General features: G+C 37.9%; 1 protein-coding gene across 16 annotated transcripts in view; it reads right to left on the bottom strand.

The window, feature by feature from the left end:
* Positions 1 to 23,348, bottom strand: part of LOC125666818 (beta-1,3-galactosyltransferase 1-like) — a 104,536-nt gene that overhangs the window by 75,295 nt on the left and 5,893 nt on the right. For 8 of the 16 annotated variants that reach the window (XR_008799329.1, XR_008799330.1, XR_007366923.2 and 5 more), the window contains exons 2-4: positions 20,555 to 20,664; positions 16,860 to 16,986; positions 4,553 to 4,645 (exon numbers count right to left, since the gene is read on the bottom strand). The exons of 3 other annotated variants lie outside the window; for them this stretch is intronic. The gene's annotated coding sequence lies outside the window, so the exon portion shown is untranslated. Of the gene's footprint in view, positions 1 to 4,552; positions 4,646 to 16,859; positions 16,987 to 17,152; positions 18,831 to 20,554; positions 20,665 to 23,348 lie in introns of those variants that run through there. 5 more of the 16 variants (XM_056151941.1, XM_056151936.1, XM_056151940.1 and 2 more) reach the window with 4 other exon arrangements.

The raw sequence follows: 23,348 nt of genomic DNA on the forward strand, positions 1-23,348 counted from the left end.
TCAAAAAATGCTATTTTAGTAGAAGGTAAGGTGCAAAAATTTAAAACCCCTGCTGGACTCAAACCCCCAATCTACAGTTCAGTAGTCGACGTGCTAACCAGGTACCTGTAAAGTGCGAAACGAAACGAAATCTACCGAAACGAAACGAAACAGATTGTATAACCGAACTCTTTTAATTATGATAATTAAAAATGGTATATTAGGCCCCTGTGAAAGTTACCACATATAAATAAAATTCGCCTCGCCTTTGATGTAAGCTTTCGGCTTGACTGTTACAAAGTTTTAAAAGCTGGAAAGGGGGGAGTAAGCACAAAGTACATATCCGTAGTTGATTAAATGCATGTACAATTAGTTTCGGATCCATAAATTTCAGAACCGAGGGTTACGGTCTCAGAGATCTGGGGAAACACCCTATACGAGGGGTGGAGTCGCCGACGTTGGATCCGCCTTTGGGCATAGATACATTGTTTGAAGAAGCTGGTGTCTGAGAAAATTGAAAGCAGGAAGAGCTCTTAACCTCTTATTTTATCTCTAACTGCTGAGGTGCGAGTACTTTCAATAATGGAAAAACTCTATACATTTGGGATGTTTCTAACACGGGGAATTGAAAACGGGACGGAAAACGGAATTTTTTTAATGCAATAATATCAGGAGGAGGTCGGCATTTTGTAAACTGAAAAGGCTTATGAACAAGGGAATTTTAAGTAGAAATCACAAAGAGAACGGGAGGACATATTCAGAATCCACCGTTTGATATACTACATACAAATACACAATATCCACATGTATACATATATTTGTCTTCAGAGCAAAAATACTGAAACATGTATTTATGCCCAAAAGCGGATCCAATGCCGACGACCCCATCCCTCGTTTAGTGTGTTTCCTCTGATATGTGAGACTGCAACCTTCCGTTCTGAAATTTATGGATCCGAAGCTAATTGCACATGGTATTTATGTACTTTGTGCTTACCCCCCCCCCCCCCCCTTTCCAACTTTTAAAACTTTGTATCAGTCAGGCCGAAAACCTACATCAAAGGGGAGGCGAATTTTATTTATATGTGTAAACTTTAACAGGGGCCTAAGATACCATTTTTAATTATTATAATTAAAAGAGTTCGATTATACAATCTGTTTCGTTTCGGTAGGTTTCGTTTCGTTTCGGTAGATTTCGTTTCGATTTCGTTTCGCACTTTACAGGTACCTCGTGCTAACCTACTCACCTAGGCGATGTACTTTTAAATGAATAGGCAAATATTGCTGATATTCATATTTTCATCGATGTTTTGAAAGGAAGTCTGCCATTATGACGATGTAGAGTGATCCTTAAGAACAGAAGTGCAGTACATGCTGCACAATTACATTAAAGTGACTGGAGCTCACCGTGTATTCTCGTACCGAAACCTGATGGCACCTACCGATTGTGTACTGACCACAAAAATGAATTCTGTCACAAAGTGGTCACAAGTTCTCTACATTTTACATCTGGGAACTGAATTAGAATTAACGGCTGAATTATAACAACTTATTCTCGCGTATGAGTGAATATACAAACACTGGACGCTGTTTTGTGAACTTTGATTAGGTCCATTGTAAGTTACACGTAGTGCATTTTGTTGGTGTATTTGTAAATAAATTGTTGTATCTGAATTCTTTGTGATTGATTTCTACTGGGCTGATTTCAAGATCGTAGCGGCTAGCCTAGCTGCTAGGCTAGATACCTAGGCATTTTGAAAGCACTGTATGAATTAACGCTTGTTATCCCTACGTAAGGCTAGCCTAGCACATCGTTCAAGATTGTAGCGCTACCGATCTCTACCTAGCCGCTACGATCTTGAACTCAGCCCATGTCTTCAGGTTAAGGAGGTATGCTACAACAAAGAAATTTGATATGGATGAAAAGTGGAGGATATGTACAATATTTTGAAATTGAAAACTTTAAAATTTACTTTATTTAGTAAAAAAATTGCAATTTTCGTAGACAGCAATCTAAAAAAGAAAATTAAAACCCCTGCTGGACTCCAACCCGCGATCTACAGTTCAGCAGTCGACGTGCTGAGCTACTCAGCAAGGCGATAGATCATTAAAGGAGAATAGACAAATATTGCTGATATGTATATTTTCATCCATGTTTTAAAAGGAAGTCAGCTATTATGACGATGTAAAGTACCTCCATCACTCTGACCATAACAGAATACATGATGCAGATATCATCCACAAATTAAAAACAAACATTTTCTACCCAGATTTCCGTGAGCTCCTCGCATACACCTCTGTCAACGGCTTTTTACAGAAATCTTGTAAAAGTTTCTATTATCCAACATTTATGTTTTGGACTAAATAGTTAATCATATTATGATATGTTTTTGGTGCAATTAAATTGATGCTTACTGTAAATTGTTTAAAATCGCCATTTCCTGATCATAAATTTGGAACTACTTCGTAATATGCGTATGAATGTAGGATATACACGTGTTGGAGATTTAAATGTAAACATGGAATCAAAAGTAAGAAAGGCTGTAAAACTACGATAAAACTTGTTAAATAAGAGACAAACAGTTAAATGGTAAATATGTACTTATTAAAGAGCCAGTGGGCTATGAAAAGAGCCTGATGTATCACCTGTTTCCTGAACTTTTAAAGGGAAGGGAAACCGAGAATGTTTATATCATGTGATTATATTGTCACGTGATCCCAAGCGTTGACAGGTGTATGTGAAGCTTGCGTAACGCGCTCTCTGGTGAGAAAATGAAAAACACAAATTGATCCAACAGATAGGTTGATAAAGAAGCAGTGGATAACATATAAACCGGGTATTCGTTAAAAAGCTGTATGACCCGATGTTCATGTATTATTTTTGTACATAATTACTTTAAAGCAGATTAATTACTTTATAAAGTTATTAACTTTCCCTTAATTACATGCTTGAAAACATCTGCATGCAAGGTGAAGATAACGAACAGTGATCAATCTCATAACTCCCACAAGCAATACAAAATAGACAACACAACAGTGAGAATATTATTTAGAAAGTAAATATAGTGTGGTACATATATATTATACAGTAGTATACGTCTATAAATAGACCCACGCGCGTCAGGGGAATCCCAACATGATGTTTTAACTCATACGCAACTGTCTAGTTTTAAAGCTGAAATAGCGTAAAAGAACGATTTACTAAGAGGTATTTGATATTTTTATTTCTATTAAACTTATGGCACAGTACTGTTGTAACAATATAGATAAGACCACCGATGTTCTGAAAGTTTGAACCGGTCACGTGACTGTCACTGACCCGCTTATTTGTAAACATCGATTTAAAATCAAATAATTTTGGTAAAAACAGGTGAAACAAGAGGTACTGTGAGCAATGCTCACTAAGAATACCCCCCGCTTACCCCAATCTCCCAAAGGGTTTTGGTAATAGGTATAAACTACCTCTTTTCTGAGTGTAAAAAACAAATGGCATGACAAACCGAACCATATTGCTACTTCGATGTCCAGTGTGCTTGACCTTTGACCTTTTGACCCCAAAATCGATAGGGAACATCTTCATCCCATGGGTAGTCCATATGTATGATATGGTGACGGTAGGTGGAAAGGATAACGCTTTAGAGCCCGGAAACCATATTGCTACTTCAATGTCCAATGCGCTTGACCTTTGACCTTTTGACCCCAAAATCGATAGGGAACATCTTCATCCCATGGGTAGTCCATATGTATGATATGGTGACGGTAGGTGGAAAGGATAACGCTTTAGAGCCCGGAAACCATATTGCTACTTCAATGTCCAGTGCGCTTGACCTTTGACCTTTTGACCCCAAAATCGATAGGGAACATCTTCATCCCATGGGTAGTCCATATGTATGATATGGTGACGGTAGGTGGAAAGGATAACACTTTAGAGCCCGGAAACCATATTGCTACTTCGATGTCCAGTGCGCTTGACCTTTGACCTTTTGACCCCAAAATCGATAGGGAACATCTTCATCCCATGGGTAGTCCATATGTATGATATGGTGATGGTAGGTGGAAAGGATAATGCTTTAGAGCCCGGAAACCATTGCGTCTACAGACGGACGGACAGACAGACGGACAACCCGATTCCAGTATACCCCCCACAACTTGTTGCGGGGGGTATAATAATGTATGATATGTCATACAGCCTCATAACTACATACGTGCGATGATTTAATAGCGTTTTTACGTGATGGAAAAAATATTGTAATTTGGACCATACAGCTTCTGAACATTCCTATCACAAAATAAAAACTTGTCCATATTAAAATCATGCGTGTAATAGTTTGTATCTAATACACAATATTTATCGGGCAATGTCGGTCGTGCATTGACTGACATGTTTTAGGACGCAAAACAAAAATAAAATGTCTACACGTTATTCCACTGAGATACGAGGCATACGGTAAGAGTCTCGCCATTATTTATCGTGTTTAGAAATATGGATATAAATTGGATATTATCTTTCAAATTCTAGAAGGAAGGGAAAATCGGGATTATAGAAATACAATTATACAAAAAATGTATGAATTACCAAGTTTTAATTTTCCAGCGTTGCATGTACTCCGACACCACACTGCTAAATAACGGATCCCTGAAATCCGGAGAAATCAGTCGGTAGTATGTCCTGTAAATAAAACGGATCACTGTAATCGGAAGAAATCGGATCGGGAGTATGTCCTGTATATAAAACGGATCACTGTAATTATCGGCCCGACTACTAACTAGTATATCTCGTCTACACTCTAACAAAATTACACCCAACCAATTAAGGTTCACTCAACACACGAATAATCTGCACGCGTTGCGCATGTCTTATTGCAAAAAAAAAATAATTTTTTTTTCATAAATTCATTGATTGCTTTGTTCGAAATTCCACCTTTTAAATTATCGTTTTGGTATGACGATACCTGTACTTCTGAAGCACATCAAACAAAGAAACAGACCGAAACGGACAGTCAAGCGAGTAAAAAATGCTGGAGCTTTTTGTATGATATTTTGTGATTTATAGATTGCAGTCATGGAGAGGTGATTTAATGTGGAATCTAGAGTAAAATTTTGGAACGGGATTTTAGACTTTTGATTAATTTCTAATGATTTTTACATGTACTTTATGGACTAGATGCATGATTTACAGCCATAGTTTTATTAATTATTTTGTGTATATCCATTTTATTACACAATCCCTATATTACAGTTACATGTCACGGGCACTTGTTTCATACATGAATCCCTCTCCTTAATAATACCACTTGTTTCATACATGAGCCCCCCCTCCTTAATAATACCACAAGGTACCTAACTAGATTTCGGACACCTCTCGCTTCAAGTCTCATTTTACGAATAGTTCGCTATTCATTTTCACTTTTGTGATATAAGTCGCTTTAATAGACATTGTCCTTGCCGGTATATCGTTTTCAGCACCTTACACGAATTTAAGCCCCATGTCTGTAAACTACTTGTTTCTTCAACGATTCCTACCGTTTAACATTTTCAGACGATCCATCTACTACAATTTCCTTCCGGTCGTAATATCAAAATATTGGAACGTAATTTGATTGGTTACTAAGTACACTCACAAACTCGAACAGCTGATTTTCGACAAGGCGAAGAATGGCCATTCTACATGTATACTGGTTTTGAGGCAGAGTGGTACCGGTAAAAAGAAATTGCTCGAGCATTGATTCACGATGAAAAAACCGTGTTTATAACAGCAACAACTTACTCATATCTCATTAGCGGATTTAAGGGGAGGGGCGCAGCTTGCCCCCCCCCCCCATCCCCTAAAATTTTCAAATTGAAGGTAAACCGTGATCTCTTGTTTAGAAAAATGTAAACGACAATAGAAGTACTAATCTCTTCCACTCTCGGAGAAATAAATGACAAAATATTTTGATTCATTGAATTGTTTACTTTTATTGGGAGAACTTACATTTTTTTTCCCCAAAACCCTTAAAATTTGCGTAATTTGATTAATTTCACCTTATCAAGGCAGATAGAAAATGGTAGAAATGATTACATACATGTAGGGAACATTTTTCAAGCCCTATAAAATCTGTAAAATTCAGGGGCTTCGCTCCCTGGGCCCCCACCAGGGTTTCGCACTGGACCGCCCACCCGGGGTATCAAGGCGTCCCCAAGACCCCCTGTCTCATGAAGTTTCGCCCCCTAACCGTGATTCATGGAGTCGCCTCTGCATCTTACAACATGCATGCAAGGGAGCATATATTTCGGTACGGTACCTATTATGTTCCAGATCCCCAAAAGGATTAATATTTGCAGTGAACAAAGATTGAAAATACTCGATTTGAGTCCGATTTTATCATTAAGTTCGCCGAAACAAACCTATTCTCGGACACGGTTAAACTCAGAAATGATTTCCCTTCTCATCCGTCGCTTCAACGGTCTAAACTTCCTCGCAACAATCTAACAATGGACATATATTATCGATATTTTGAACTTTCCCACCAACAAGGTCTGACTACCATGTCGTGACGTCACGAAACTGAAGTTTAAACGAAAGTCTTTTTTTCAACAGAGCTCAATTACTTAGACCTGCATAGCCCAAAAAATAATATTTCACAGACATTTATATATCTATAAAAACATTCTGTCCGTAGATCTCAAACCGAAAGTTGTTGTAGTAGATGGATCGTCTGAAAATGTTCCACGGGAGGAATCGATGAATAAACAAGTAGTTTACAGGCATGGGGCTTCGTGTAAGGTGCTGAAAACGATATACCAGCAAGGACAATGTCTATTAAAGCGACTTATATCAAAAAAGTGAGAATGAATAGCGAACTAATCGTAAAATGAGACTTGAAACGAGGGGTGTCCGAAATCTAGTTAGGTTCGTTGTGGTATTATTAAGGAGGGGGAACTCATGTATGAAACAAGTGGTATTATTAAGGAGGGGGAACTCGTGTATGAAACAAGTGGTATTATTAAGGAGGGGGAACTCGTGTATGAAACAAGTGGTATTATTAAGGAGGGGGAACTCATGTATGAAACAAGTGGTATTATTAAGGAGGGGAAACTCAAGTATGAAACAAGTGGTATTATTAAGGAGGGGGAACTCAAGTATGAAACAAGTGGTATTATTAAGGAGGGGGAACTCATGTATGAAACAAGTGGTATTATTAAGGAGGGGGAACTCATGTATGAAACAAGTGGTATTATTAAGGAGGGGAAACTCAAGTATGAAACAAGTGGTATTATTAAGGAGGGGGAACTCAAGTATGAAACAAGTGGTATTATTAAGGAGGGGGAACTCATGTATGAAACAAGTGGTATTATTAAGGAGGGGAAACTCAAGTATGAAACAAGTGGTATTATTAAGGAGGGGAAACTCAAGTATGAAACAAGTGGTATTATTAAGGAGGGGGAACTCAAGTATGAAACAAGTGGTATTATTAAGGAGGGGGAACTCATGTATGAAACAAGTGGTATTATTAAGGAGGGGGGACTCATGTATGAAACAAGTGGTATTATTAAGGAGGGGAAACTCAAGTATGAAACAAGTGGTATTATTAAGGAGGGGGAACTCAAGTATGAAACAAGTGGTATTATTAAGGAGGGGGAACTCAAGTATGAAACAAGTGGTATTATTAAGGAGGGGGAACTCAAGTATGAAACAAGTGCCTGTGTTACATGTAACTGTATATCATACAAAATGGTGGTTCGTGATTTCTCACATTGTACACGTACATGTAAGTTCTGTTACAGAATAAATTGATGTGCAACTAGAAAATCCAATCGCTGGCCAAATTTTGCTAGGGGGTACACGGAGGTATCGCTAGTGTGACATCACAATACATGTATGAGTATATATTCTCAAGGTTTGCGATCTCGAGGTCGTTCTTCAATGTCGTTTACGTTAAATATGGGAGCTACAAGGGGCACATAGGAACTTAATTTTTAGAACAATGTGTTGATTAAAACACGACGTTTTTGTTAATTGTATTATAACATTTGCAATTTTAAAAAGGGAGGGGGTCTATCATTGCATCACGTGTATATCCTGTGCATCACCAATACCGGATACAAACTGCTACGAGTGGTAGCGGGGACGTTTGAAGTATTAATCAAAACACCGAGATGACTCCGACTCCTTTTTTAAAAACCACTTTTTTTGCATTTGGTGATGCTATCAGCTTGTTGGAAAATTTTAACGACACACAGATTTCTCTTCCATTACTTAGATCATGATGTACAAAAAATTAAGTGGATTTCGTTTTATACCATCAAGCAACACTAGCTGTCACTTTGGTGTCGAATACTTTTGTTGCAAAATTGTGATTTACTATTTCAATGACAGAAAAATAAGGTTTATAAACTTCTTTTTTAACAATATTTGTGTTAGAAAACCTATCGAGAGTCTCTGAATGAAGCAAAATTGCATTTCTCTGCATGAAAGGTGAAGATAACGAACAGTGATCAATCTCATAACTCCTATAAGCAATACAAAATAGATAGTTGGGCAAACACAGACCCCTGGACACACCAGAGGTGGGATCAGATGCCTAGGGGGAGTAAGCATCCCCTGTCGACCGGTCACACCCACAGTGAGCCCTATCGGATGCATGTATACAGTCCGGAGATACATGACTACCGAACAAAATAATGATATCAACTTTTAAAAACTACCAGAAGATTTTACAACTTTTTCTTCATTATATCTAACAAAGTATTAAAGTGTAGTAATATATGTAACATACACCAAAAAGATGTGTTTTACAAAAAAATTTTGAACTCTTTCTCAATCATATTAAAGAACTGCGAACAATAATATTTTTTCGCCGCCTTGCTTCTGGTCAATTTTTTAATGTTATCATTTTTTAAATGCTTTTTACGTCAATATACATGTACATATTTAAAGTTGGTTTTACCGCCTCTGTGGACTAGAGGTAGAGCGTTCGCCCCGCATGCGGAAGGTCGGGGTTCGAATCCCGGCCGCGACAGACTTAAGTCGTTTAAACAGGTAGTGACAGTTCCATCGCCAAACGCTCGGCATCAGATGTGAATGTCACGGATCCTCTGTAATGACCTTAAAAACGGATGTACCGTGTCACAGTAGGTGTAGTACGCTAAAGAACCCTCACTGCTCAATGGCCGTAAGCGCCGAGCATAGGCCTACATTTGAAGCGCTTCACCGGTCTTGGTGACGTCTCCATATGAATGAAAAATTCGCGAAAGGGACGTTTAACAAGATACAATCAATCAATAAAGTTAATTTATTTGAAAAAAAAAAAACCAAATAGAGATAACTCTATAATTTGGGTTAAAATCACGTATTTCACCATATAGGAATCAAAGAAAAACGGAAAATATCTTTAAAACATCCCCCGTGAAACGTTAATTCTTTTTTGCAGATATTATAAATTGTCTTTCTTAAATTTATAACAAAACTTTTGTTTAGGGGGATATGTTTACAGACCAAAACACAACGAAAATGTTCACTCAATGATGATCAATTGCAAATGAGGTTAAAGTGTGAAAAATGAAGAATAACCATTTTTTACTCAATAATATAAAGTAATATGACAAATTAAATGGTTATTTATTGATAGGAATAAGGATTGTAAAATATATGATGTTTTAAAGCCCGGTTTCAAGGGACATATTTTTCTACCCCCTAATGAAAAGGAGTTGAAATTAAGAGCAATTAATTAATTAACACTGCTATTAAAGTTAATAATCAATTACTAATGGATTTCACTTTTCATTTAAAAAACATAGCATTAGCAAAATTGCAAAGCCTTTTAATATATACCTGTTGAAAATGTGTTAAGGTTGTGCAACCACCGTAACTCCTTCAAAACAACCAGTGGTGCATGACACAACAGAAATTTGCTTTGCTTTTGGAAACAAAATTCTCTCCACTTCTCCCTTATAGGCTTTTCCGAAAACGTGAGTTATCTCTCTTTGTATTCTTACATTTAGTGTGAATGACAACTTCCGGGTAGTAACACACAGGCTGCGCATATATTATAAGAGTTATATTAGTATGGGTGTTGTTCAAAATCGTAAACAATTGAAATCATTTGTACGAGAGAGTAAGAAAATGTTAATGGAAACAAAAACGAATTTTTTGATCGAGTCGGCTGTGATTTTTCGGGGGTTGGGAGGGGGGGGTTAAAAACTGAATTGGAAATCATTTGTTTACATATGTCTCCAATAACGACTGACATAATTATTTTGAATGAAATCAGAACAGAACTTCTGATTCTCAAGAGATGATGGTATCTCATCAACTCAAAGCTCGGGTTTTTACGAGGATCGACACGTGCAAAGATCTTGCATAACATGCCCCCCCCCCCCTCTCCAAAATAAAAAAAATCAATTGAATTAGGAAATCAACGCTCTCATTGTTTTATCAGCGCTAAAATTATTCCACCACTACCAATCGATTCTTTCAAAAATAAACCAGATCGCAATGTTTGGGTAACTTTCTCCAAAGTACCTGGACGTGTTAATTCTGTGTGCAAATCATTTGTACACTGCAGCATGAGACTGAAATTGTTTTAAAATATCAACTGATATGTTTAAAATGCAGAAAAATAGGTAATTAAATAAAAAAAATTAATTAATTTTATTCAATATTGCTCGATTGATATAAATTATTTTTCATAGACCCGTGTGATCCGGGGAGGGGGGGGGGGGTATATTCTCAAATGTACCTTCTGGGGGAAGGTAAGTTTAACCCCCAATAGAATGCTTTTGACGTCTCTGTATCTTCCCTCTTTTATTCGTTTTAGCCCCCTTGAAATGTAAGTGATTATATATAGGCACGTATCGTGTCATACTGTAACATAAATTGCAATGACAGATTTAGATCCCCCTTTTCGCCACAAATTTACAAAATAATTTGAGTAAAACTCCAAATATTTTACCCCAAATGGCTGTATTTACAGGTACACACTCTTGCCGACTATAAATTCAGGGCGTTCAATTATAAGTTATTTTATTTTCAAAACAATTGTATGTGTAAATGTCAGTTTAAAGATGGTTTGTGACGATGAATTTCTTTGTGGTTATACTTGTATTTGAAACTGTATAAAATTTGTGAGTAGTCAGCTGGAAATCTGTCAGTGGACTCTCACTTACAAGTACAGGCTGGGATAAATTTTACTCGCCAATCAAAGAGATGGACATTTTCAAAATCCAGAGGTGTCAGTCCGACATACCTAGACGTTCATCGTGGCGGAACTGTTATCGCTGAATGTACTGGGTACCTGTAAAGTGCGAAACGAAATCTACCGAAACAAAACGAAATCTAACGAAACGAAACCTACCGAAACGAAACGAAACCCACCGAAACGAAACGAAACCTACCGAAACGAAACGAAACAGATTGTATAACCGAACTCTTTTAATTATAATAATTAAAAATGGTATCTTAGGCCCCTGTGAAAGTTACCACATATAAATAAAATTCGCCTCCCCTTTGATGTAGGCTTTCGGCTTGACTGTTACAAAGTTTAAAAGCTGGAAAGGGGGGAGTAAGCACAAAGTACATATCCGTAGTTGATTAAATGCCATGCACAATTAGTTTCGGATCCATAAATTTCAGAACCGAGGGTTACAGTCTCAGAGATCTGGGGAAACACACTATACGAGGGGTGGGGTCGCCGACGTTGGATCCGCCTTTGGGCATAGATACATTGTTTGAAGAAGCTGGTGTCTGAGAAAATTGAAAGCAGGAAGAGCTCTTAACCTCTTATTTTATCTCTAACTGCTGAGGTGCGAGTACTCAGTCATTAATGGAAAAACTCTATACATTTTGGGTGTTGCTAAGACGGAGAATTGAAAACGGGACGGAAAACGGAATTTTTTTAATGCAATAATATTAGGAGGAGGTCGGCATTTTGTAAACTGAAAAGGCTTATGAACAAGGGAATTTTAAGCAGAAATCACAAAGAGAATGGGAGGATATTTTCAGAATCCACCGTTTGATATACTACATACAAATACACAATATCCACATGTATACATATATTTGTCTTTAGAGCAAAAAATACTGAAACATGTATTCATGCCCAAAAGCGGATCCAACACCGACGACCCCATCCCTCGTTTAGTCACAGGCACCTGAAGTATGGATATTACTACCCCCCCCCCCCTTTTCATAATTTTTTTTTTGGTGGCAATAATTTCTCTGAAATGTATGAATTCCCAGTCTATCTCATCCCTCTTTCGATTCATGTAATCGTTTCATGCTTTTTGTAAGCTTTAGAGATTGGCCTTCTACCGGTATAATAAAATACACAAGGTAAGAAACAAAAATTTGTAAACAAACAGGGGGTCCCCGTTTCGGGTCACATTTTCCAAGTAATTACAGCGTTACCTAAGGAATTTTGGCGAGCGGCAGGTCGGGGAGATGTCATACTACAAGTCTCTTCAACTCAAAACCCATCTCATCTCTTTTATTTGACAAAATCTTGCGTGCATTGATCGGACAGGGCTTCATCTCTTCCACTGGCAGCCAAAAAGGAGGTCACAGAGTACGAATTTATAACGTGTCGTGTGATTGGTCCGCGAATAATCCCGAGACCCTTCGGATGATCCCGAGACTAAGCAATGTCTTTGCGAACCAATCATACGGAGCGTACAACAAATTCGTACTCTGTGACCTCCTTTTTGGCTGCCAGTGGAAGAGATGAAGCCCTGTCCGATCAACGCACGCAAGATTTTGTCAAATAAAAGAGATGAGATGGGTTTGGAGTTGAAGAGACTTGTAGTATGACATCTCCCCGACCTGCCGCTCGCCAAAATTCCTTAGGTAACGCTGTAATTACTTGGAAAATGTGACTCGAAACGGGGACCCCCTGTTTGTTTACAAATTTTTGTTTCTTACCTTGTGTATTTTATTATACCGGTAGAAGGCCAATCTCTAAAGCTTACAAAAAGCATGAAACGATTACATGAATCGAAAGAGGGATGAGATAGACTGGGAATTCATACATTTCAGAGAAATTATTGCCACCAAAAAAAAAATTATGAAAAAGGGGGGGGTGTAGTAATATCCATACTTCAGGTGCCTGTGGTTTAGTGTGTTTCCTCAGACTTCTGACCTGTGAGACTGTAACCTTCCGTTCTAAAATTTATGGATCCGAAGCTAATTGCACATGGTATCTATGTACTTTGTGCTTACCCCCCCCCCTTCCAATTTTAAAAACTTTGTATCAGTCAAGTCGAAAGCCAACATCAAAGGGGAGGCGAATTTTATTTATATGTGTAAACTTTAACAGGGGCCTAAGATACCATTTTTAATTATTATAATTAAAAGAGTTCGATTATACAATCTGTTTCGTTTCGTTTCGGTAGGTTTCGTTTCGTTTCGGTGGGTTTCGTTTCGTTTCGGTGGGTTTCGTTTCGTGTCGGCAGATTTCGTTTCGTTTCGGTAGATTGCGTTTCGTTTCGATTTCGTTTCGCACTTTACAGGTACCCGAATGTACTACATTGATATTGAACAAGTAACTTCTGACTGATATTTTATTATAAATCTGACTATTGAAACACGGGCTAAAGATCCTGATGAAATGTATGCAATATATAATATATACTAATTTCAGTCATAAAACACGTGAAATCCTGGAAAGTGGGAGGGGGAAGGGTAGTTAGAATAATCTAACTGCGTCTCATGACAGGCCCGCCGTAGGAAATTACATCACTTTAACGATAGAACATTCTATCGGGGAGGGGGGTGGGTCCTCCTCTACTTACAACATTAATTTTCTATTATTTTTACATGCAAAGTTGGTTATTTTCACGTGTATGAAATAAACTTATGCATTGGGATTTTTTATTAACGTTAACATATTTGTTGGCATGATTACTGTAAAATTATACAGCAATATCTTTGCGGTCTTCTGCACTGTTGATAATGACGCTTCTCGAATATACTACCCGGAAGTCTTAAACTACTGTTACGCAAGGGCACTACGTTCCGGATCAAGGAAAGATAACTCATGTTTTCAGATTGGCCTATATCGGCGTGACAGCCCTAAGCGGCACATTATATTACGTTTGGTTTAAACTATATTTATTAAATGAAGCATTGCATGAAACATACAAACAGGTGCAAAATGAATAGGATTCGGAAACAAGTGCTAGCACTTATATAAATCCGTCTCCTATTTTACATTGATAAATCAGAATCGTGTTATGGTCATGGCATAAACATATACCTGTATATGTTTGACAACGAACACGATAAAACGTCTGCACCGGAAATCAAAACTTCACGTGACTGCAGTGTGTTAAAAAAACGGTGCTCTGACTGTAACTCGACACTTCATTTATCTGAAAACATTGAAAGTTTCAATCCATATAAAAATTGTCTCGGGCGACGAAGGTGTTCAATTTCACTGGTTTATCTATACAAAAACCACGAAAACACCAAAAATAGCCCCAAAGCCCTTACTTTATTTGATTATATACTACGCATGCGCATAGATAAGTTGATTTCCATATGCTTTTGAGAGTTATTATGAGTCACTCTTTTAGAAATTTGACAGGAAAATATCTTCAACGCAAAATAAATTTCCTCCATAATAACCGGGCAGAATTTGGCCAAAACCGTACCTACATCTTTGATGCATAAATTATTTCCCCCAATAAAATACATTACATCAATATATTTTAATAATATAAATTTAAAATGCAGTTTCTTGGTGGTTTTTCCCTAAGTATCATCAAATTAAATTCAATTCAACCGAATATTAATCTTGGTCCTATCTGAATTAGATGTTTCAATTAACATCCTGAACTAATGACCGAGTATTCTCCATGATAAGAGTTTTCAGAGTAGAGTAAAATCCATATCGATGCATGTATTTGTCGATATCAAATACTGACCTCGTGTTCCGCGTGTAGTGTTCTTAACTTTGAAACAATGAAATCCGTCTTTGTCATTTAGATGCTTATGGCTTAAGAGTTAAAATAATAGTTATTATGAAATATCCACGTGTGAAGCAGGCGTGGAAGGTTGTGTTGCTGGGATATATCGAATCAATATATGAATGAGAATGAGTATTTATAACAGATAAAACGGCGTCGTTATATCTAAATGTTGTTTGTTTGTTTTGAACATATCATTTATTGGTGAAACCAAAGGGATTGGGAACAAGATCTAACAACTTACAAGTCTCTCTCGTAATGTTGAGTTGAAGACCACAGAAAGAGCTTCATTCTTCTCATATAGAAGCCTTTGAATAAATTCTGCCTCATAAGAATATAACAAGAGTACCACCAACCGTACATAATACGCCTGTGAAAAGCTAATATAGGGTGTTTTTTCTTACTCCATGATTAGTAGAACTTGGTTTCATGCAGTATCAGCAATCATCAGGGTGTGACATACTTTCTTTGCATCGTAAAAACAGACAAATCATGTACTCTCTATTTAATATTTTCACTTGGCATAAGGTTTATGTGTACCAAGTTTGATGGCCCTAGCCCCAACAGCTCAGTCTGTATCCTGTTACTACGACCTTGACCTTGAGAAACAATAAGCATCCTCCACATGACATAAGGTGTATGTGTACCAAGTTTGAACGTACTCGCTAAAACAGTTTGGTCTGTATACTGCCTACAAGGTTTTTCTACTATGTGATACTGTGACCTTGACCTTTGACTTTGAAAAACAATAGGCATCTTCCTTTCATCATGGTGATCAAATGTACCAAGTTGCAATATCCTGGAGCTTACGGTCCAGTTTGCATCCTGCCTATAAGGTTTTCCTACAAAGTAATACTACGACCTTGACCTTTGATCTTGAAAAACAATAGGCATCTTTCTCTCATCATGGTGATCAAATAACCAATTTGTAAAATCCTGGAGCGTACGGTTTGGTCTGTATCCTGTCTACAAGGTACGAACAGATAGACGGACAACGCCATACCATAATACGTCCCGTCATCGATGAGCGTATAAAACAGGTCAGCTAATAAAGCAAATCGAACTACAAAATCATGGTCACAACTTTAGTGCCAAACAACACTAGTCTCGCCACAAGGGTTGCACATGTTAAATATGAAAGCCCTATCATTCACCATTCAAATAACATGAACAAGATTAATGCTTCCAGCAGACAGATAGGACAAAAAACAATCCCCCCCCCCCCCCTCTGAATGTAGTTGACGGCATTAAAAAAAACTTGAATTCATACAACTTGGGAGCAGTTGCATTTTGATATGATTTACTGTGACCCTACTGCTCTTGAAGAGACATGTTTTAATTGATATCCTGGATATTCCCATATAAAACTTTGACCTCCTATTGTGACCCCACCCTAATCATGGGGTCCTTGATTGATTGATTGATGTTTTCCGCCTCACTCGCTCAACAATTTTTCAGTTATCTGGTGACGCCCAATTTTTATTGGTGGAAGAGAGAACCCAGATACAATCATTATGTACCTGGGAAGAGACCACCGACCTTCCGAAAGTAAACTGGGAAACTTTCTCACTTATTCTCACGGGATTCGAACCTAAACAATCTTTAATTTAACTACTTGTAGATGACTGCATATTTTATAATATGAATATTCATGCCCTTTCTGTTGTTAAGATTACTTTTCTGTTCAAATGAAGATTCCCTGACGAATTTTTATCTCCTGATATTGAAGAGTTTCTATAGTCTGTTTTTTCTTTATTTAGTAAATTAAATATATAGTAACTGCATATCACTAATAAAGAAAAACAGACTATTGGAACTCTTTAATATCAGGAGATAATAATTACGTCATGAGAGTCATCAGTGTTTTTATTTTGTGATACTTACACAGTAAGTAATGCAGCATAAATAGTCATAGAGTCAGTCTAACAGTAAAATCTTACATTTACAGGGGTGTCGGAAAAGGGGCGTTGTTCATTCATTTGATGTGGTTTGAAGCATGGTCTAAAAGCACATCAATCGCTAGAACCGATATACCAGGGAAAACTGCCGCTAGTAGATTTGGATGATCTAAATATAGAATTCAATAGCGGTAGCCTTGCAATTCAGCTCTCGCCTAATTAGACAAAGGGAAAGTTATTACTGATTGACATAGATATGTATTTGATTATTGGAATAAAGAATATTGATTCCTCAAATGTAATAGACAATAGAAAAATCTTCTATTACTAAATACTTCTGTATTCGGTCAGAGTTCAACTTCAAGATCAGTAAAGAGACCTCATTTATGTCATCTGTAACATGAAAAACAGCATAGCATATGGCAAGGAAGCAGGACAGTTTCATCAAGATCATTCTGTTGAAACATCTGCATCAAATCGGCCGCTACAATCTTAAATATTCTAAACTACTTCCAAATTAATACACGGAAATTGTAATATATAAAATATTTAGTTATATCGAAATTGGAAACAAAATCAAGAAACAACTTAATTTTAATACTCACTTTTTAAAAGGATACTATCATTTATGTAAGAGCACTTCAGACTTTGAAATATATACACTGAGTGGCCAAAAGTATTGCAACAAACATGGCTGACGTCATCACAATGTAAATATCAGCTGCATGGAAAAAACCAACTTTCAATGAAATTAACATTATTTATTTACTATTTTTTCCTAGTATTTTGTTGCAAAGTCTTTCTGAATAATAACTTGTCGTAGTCTTGAAGATATTGAAGCATGGAAGATACGGATATATGTTTAAAAGAGGCCATTCCAAATTATTGTCACTGGAGCCATTGGGTCATCCCGGTTTTTAATATCATCAAACTCACGGCACAGTTTCATTTTGATACAACGCCAGACATTTTCAATGACATTAAGGTCCGGGGACTGTGCAGGCCACTTGAATTTTGGAATACCGTTTTCTTGTTTCCAAGTATTGGTCTGTCTAGAGGAGTGAGGGTGTCATTATCGTCTTGGAAAATAAATTGCTGATTTCCAAAAACTTTGCTAACAACGGGCCATGAGTGATTATCCAGCAATTCAATACACTTTGTTGAGTTTAGATTTCTATCAACAGGTACACGAACACCAATATCATAATAGGTAATACACCCCCAAAACATACAACTTACTCTCACGGGCGTTTTGCGTTAGTTCAGACGGTAAGGTTTCCACTTCTCGGACGATTTTCTCCACAAACTCACAGAGTAATTTTGTCCAATGACTACCTGTGTTTCGTCTGAGAAAATAACTTTCTACCACTGTTCAGGTTTCCAATGTCTTTTCCTCGGCACCACAAAATTCGGCGTTGTTTGTTGACTTTAGCGATTGTAAGTGTTTTCTGAATTTTGCCCCTCCTGTATCCTTCCTGGTGTAACTTACGACGAACAGTTCTCCTGGACACATTTGTACCTTCATTCCTATTAAAAGTTGATGTAATGTCTTGAAGAAATTGTCTTCTGTTAGTTTTCAGAATGCGATAAAGTTTCCAATCACCCCTCTCATCTATCACTCGGGGTCTTCCACTCCGGGGATCGTTTTTAACACTTTCTTTTTGACGGAATTTTTTCAAAACTCGTCCAACAGTGCTTCGATGGATTCCCAATGATTCACTAATTTTGTTGTCATTAAATCCCTTTGAATTTAGAATTACGATCCTTTCCTTTAGGTCCTTTGACAATTCTCTTTCATTCTTCGACATTGTTTTCATTCGATACCTTACCGGAAATCGTCTGCTACTTTGAATTACAAACGGTTCCCCATATAATTCGTACCCTAGTTAATTCGCATACCTGACATCACGACCCAAGCTTACTTTGTTACGCGTCAGCAATAAAAATAAGATTTGAAGCGAGTAAAATTGTGATGACGTCAGCCATGTTTGTTGCAATACTTTTGGCCACTCAGTGTATATATATATGTGTGTGTGTGTGTGTGTGTGTGTGTGTGTGTGTGTGTGTGTGTGTGTGTACGAAATATCCATATTTTAGGTTTCAATATTGGATGTGTCCGGTTAAAATTGCAACAATAGAACTTCAAATAAATCATTTTAAGTGCTAAAACATGTATATCGAGGAAGTTCGCAGATAAATATACGGACGTCACCCAAATCGATGTTAAACACAGGAAGCCAACAGCGTTATCAAACATAATTTAGATGAAGTTTGAAAACTGAAACATTATTTATTCCCAAATTAGATTGTTGCACGTGTATTTGAAAATTCTATTAGTTTTACACCAGATTTCATTATTGAAATACAATTAAACACGGGACGTTCCGAGGGCTTTGCCCCCCCCCCCCCCCCCCCCCCCCCCACCCACCCACCCCAATCAGGGCGAGCTGTGGACCTAAATCGACCAACAGAATCCCTTGTCTCTCAGATTCCCCCCACTTCCTCCAAATTGAAATTGTAAGTCCGCTGGTGCTTATAAGGCAATTTGTATTGAAGAAGCTAAATTGATATATAGAATGTTGAAGTATCATCATGGTGGTATGCAAATGAAGCAGACATGACTATCATTTGATTTTGAGTTTCAATAGATTGCATAAATTAAACATGTTTTAGAAATGTGCCTAATGTGTCTTAATAGAATGCGATGGCAAGACTACGTTGCAGATTTTAAAATAACCAAAATACATTTCATAAGTTCATTTATAGCGAGCGAAGCTCGCGGAGCGAAGCGTCGCGACGAGCTCGCTCCAATGATAACACATATGAGTCACGTGATTTGCTCTTCATCAGCTGAAAAAAGATGAGTATTACTAATAATGCTTCTGGGAAAATGTCGTCGTCACTGCGGTATACTTCATTGACAAACCCGTAATTAAAATGATTAGATTGTTAAGAAAGTAACATAAAAGTTTTTAAATTCCAGACAAGCTTTCTCATAGCTTCAAACGTTTTGTTTTTGCTTGGTTTCAGAGAAGAAGAAAAAACATTGCAGCTAATATGACGTCACAATGTAACTGTTTACATCCACCGCGTTATATTTCCCGCGTTAAATAAAAAGGCGGATAAAATGTCTATAAGTCGTGTTGCAAGATGTCAATGGGCTTCGCTCGTCTCAACGGTCACACTGTACAACATATTAATGAATAAAATGAAACGTATTGCTTACAGTAATCAAGACTTATATTCATATATTTTTAGAAAGGTTTAATTCAGAACTATGAAAAAAAAAGAAAAGATTTCTCATTACACCATGCGGCCTTCAGTATATCAGCCGCTCCTGTGCGCGATAATAAGATACAAAAAATTCAGACAGGAAGTACATGTAGGAAGGACTCCTCCGAGATAATTCCGAATATTCAGCCGAGATATTTTAATGTTTAAATGCCATGTTTTATTCATTAAATATAGATCCAAATGGCGCCCACAGAAAGAAGACCGGTCCTTGAGAGGATAGTGAAGAAATAAAAAAGTAAGCGTCTACCCGGATTGGTGTGGGTTTTTTTTGTTTTTTTTGTTTTGTTTTTTTTAATGAAATTAGAAATTGATATTAATTGATATCTCAATAATTCATATTGTTTCTTGAATATAAACAGAGCAGAGAAGTGAGAGTAGTGTGTTAAGGAATCAGCATGTTTTGATATTTAGTCAAATCTGTCTTGTGCCCCATTAGTGCTTACGTCATTTGTTTGTGTGTAGTCTGCAATAAACTCGAGGCGTTACCCAGGAGTGAAATACGTCTATCCGAGGTGAACTGCTGGTTCCATTACCGATGAATATGAAGGAAGACCTTAAAGGAAATTGTGAATTCTTCAAATCCCAGTGAATTAATTACGAACTAATTACTGGAGTCATGCGTACAGAAGATGCTATTAGGATAGCTACATTTTATTCGCTGTCATTGGGGAGGGTTGTCATCAAGTTTACGAGAACCTGAAGATGATAGGAAAGACATTTGATATTGCAGTCATGGAAGCTCTGGAGAAACATGCTACTCAGAAAACAATTCTAAAGATACGTTTTCATGAGTGACCAAAATACCGAACAAAACACTGCATGATCATGTTTGCAGATAGAGAGATTCAAGTTGATTGATGCTGTTATCCGCCACACTCAACACTTTTTCAGTTATCTGGTGGCGCCCAGTTTTTTTTTATTGGTGGGAGAGAGAACCCAGATACAATGTACCTTGGAAGAGACCACCGACCTTCCGAAAGTAAACTGGGAAACTTTCCCACTTACCGGCGCGAGCGCAGATTGAGAGAGTTTAGTAAGTCTTGTGAATTTTGTACCATGACTAATGATATAATTCGCGACCGTGCTAGGAATAAAAGACACAGCAGCGAGAGCCAGGATGTTAAGAGACCTAGACAAAACTATCTGGAAAAAAAAAATAGTGACGGAACAGAGAGCTACAGATCCACCCCTTATAACAACCTTCGATTTACGGCACACAAAAAGCTGCGCACGGTTGAGGCCTGATAACGTTGTAATCTTGTGTTGCTGTCTCCAAAATTTAATATTTAAAAAAATTGGGGGGGGGGGGCCTCCGTGGCCGAGTGGTTAGAGCATCGCGCTCAAAATCACACGGCCTCTCACCTCTGTCGGCGCGGGTTCGAATCCCGCTCGCGCCGGTAAGTGAGAAAGTTTCCCAGTTTACTTTCGGAAGATTGGTGGTCTCTTCCCAGGTACATTTATCTGGGCTCTCTCTCTTCCCCCAATAAAAAACTTGGCGCCACCAGATAACTGAAAATTTGTTCAGTGTGGCGGAAAACAACAATCAATCAATCAATATAAAAAATCCTTAACATATTTTCCTACTATACTTGTGTCCAAACATACATTCAAATATTCATTAAAGTCCCATACGACCCGAAAACTCACAGCTTCAAATGATTTCGTTTGTTGACGTAGCCATGTTTTCAGAGAGCTACAGTTGTGCAGCTACTTTTCGCCTCAAAATAACGAAAAGACAACGCATTATAAAATGGCACAAATCAGCCACCATACCTCACCCCTAGGCTACCCGCTACGATCTTGAACGGAGCCCAGGACAAAACTATCAAGTCAGCTCCAGGCAATTCTGTGTAATAGTTCTGATCAAGTGGAAGTAAAATATGTGAATGATAAAGGAAACATCATATCACCCTAAAGGAACCAACAAGGGAAAGAAAACCACAGAGGATCGTTCATTGTGGTGGGACACACTCGAAGGCAGAAATAAATGCCCAGCTTATGGTCAGACTTGAAGGAAGTGTAAAGAGAAGAATCCCTTACAGAAAATGTACAGAATGCGATCTGTAAAACTGCATCAGGATGACTCAGACTCTTGAATCCACACAGGATGTAAAACATACTATAAGAAAATAGTTGGAAAATGAAACTGATACCACGTGGTATAGCTACACTTGAGTGCAGTGTTCTCCAAACTTGAAGATAAGAACTCTTTGCCTTTCATGTAGTTGATGTGGATCAAACAGTCATGCTTTCAGAAAAGGGTCGTGAGAAACATGGTCTTCTCACTGTAAACGCAGTGAACAAGGTGTCAACCGTATCGTCACCATTTACGCATATTTCCAAGGAACATATTCTCGGTAGAATTCAAGGCTGTGTTTATACTGCCTTTGTGAGTTTGAGGGCGAGTATCATATTGAACTCACTGGTATAGCGATACAATGACAGGCCAAGAGTGCTACATTCTCTCAAGGCTGAGTTTAAGGTCAAGATAGACTCTTTAGTGCAAAAAGGTATTCTGAATGAAGTTACATCACCCACTAATTGGATAAGCAACGTTGGAGCTATCAGGAAACCTGGAGAGCTGAGACTGTGTATTGATCCAAAAGAACCCATTCATACAAAGACCACACCACAAAATGCCAACTGTAGATGACAATGTTTCTGGCAAACTTAAGGCCACTTACCACATTCTGGACTCCGTTTGGAAGGCATCCTTGGGAACGATTACCATTCGGACTAACAACTCCACAGGAGTTCATCCCGTGGGAATCCGGATTAGAATAGGTCCTCAGTACCCCTTGCTTATCGTAAGAGGCGATGAAATGGGCGGTCCTTTGCATAAGACTGCAAAAATCGTGGTCCCGTGTCACAGCAGGTGTGGCATGATAAATATTCCTCCCTGCTCAAAGGCCGTAAGCGTCGAGCATAGGTCTAAATTTTGCAGTCCTTCACCAACAATGGTGACGTCTCCATAATTCTCGAGGGGGAGTTTAACCAACTAACCGAAAGAAGTTCTAGCAAAAGCAACAAGGAAGTGTTGTTAGGGGGCCTTCAGCCATTATGGATAACATTCTTGTACGATGGAGGACGCCATTAGAGACCACAACTGTCATCTTAGAGCGGTTCTCAACAGAGCAAGAGATGAGGAAATTGATACTTCGACTTGTCTCAGTGAAGTACATGGGCCAAATACTTGCTTCAGAAGAAATCCGTCCAGATACAAATAAATTGAAAGCT

Source organism: Ostrea edulis, chromosome 10 (assembly GCF_947568905.1).
Source record: "Ostrea edulis chromosome 10, xbOstEdul1.1, whole genome shotgun sequence".
In the NCBI taxonomy this organism is placed as follows: Eukaryota; Metazoa; Mollusca; class Bivalvia; order Ostreida; family Ostreidae; genus Ostrea; species Ostrea edulis.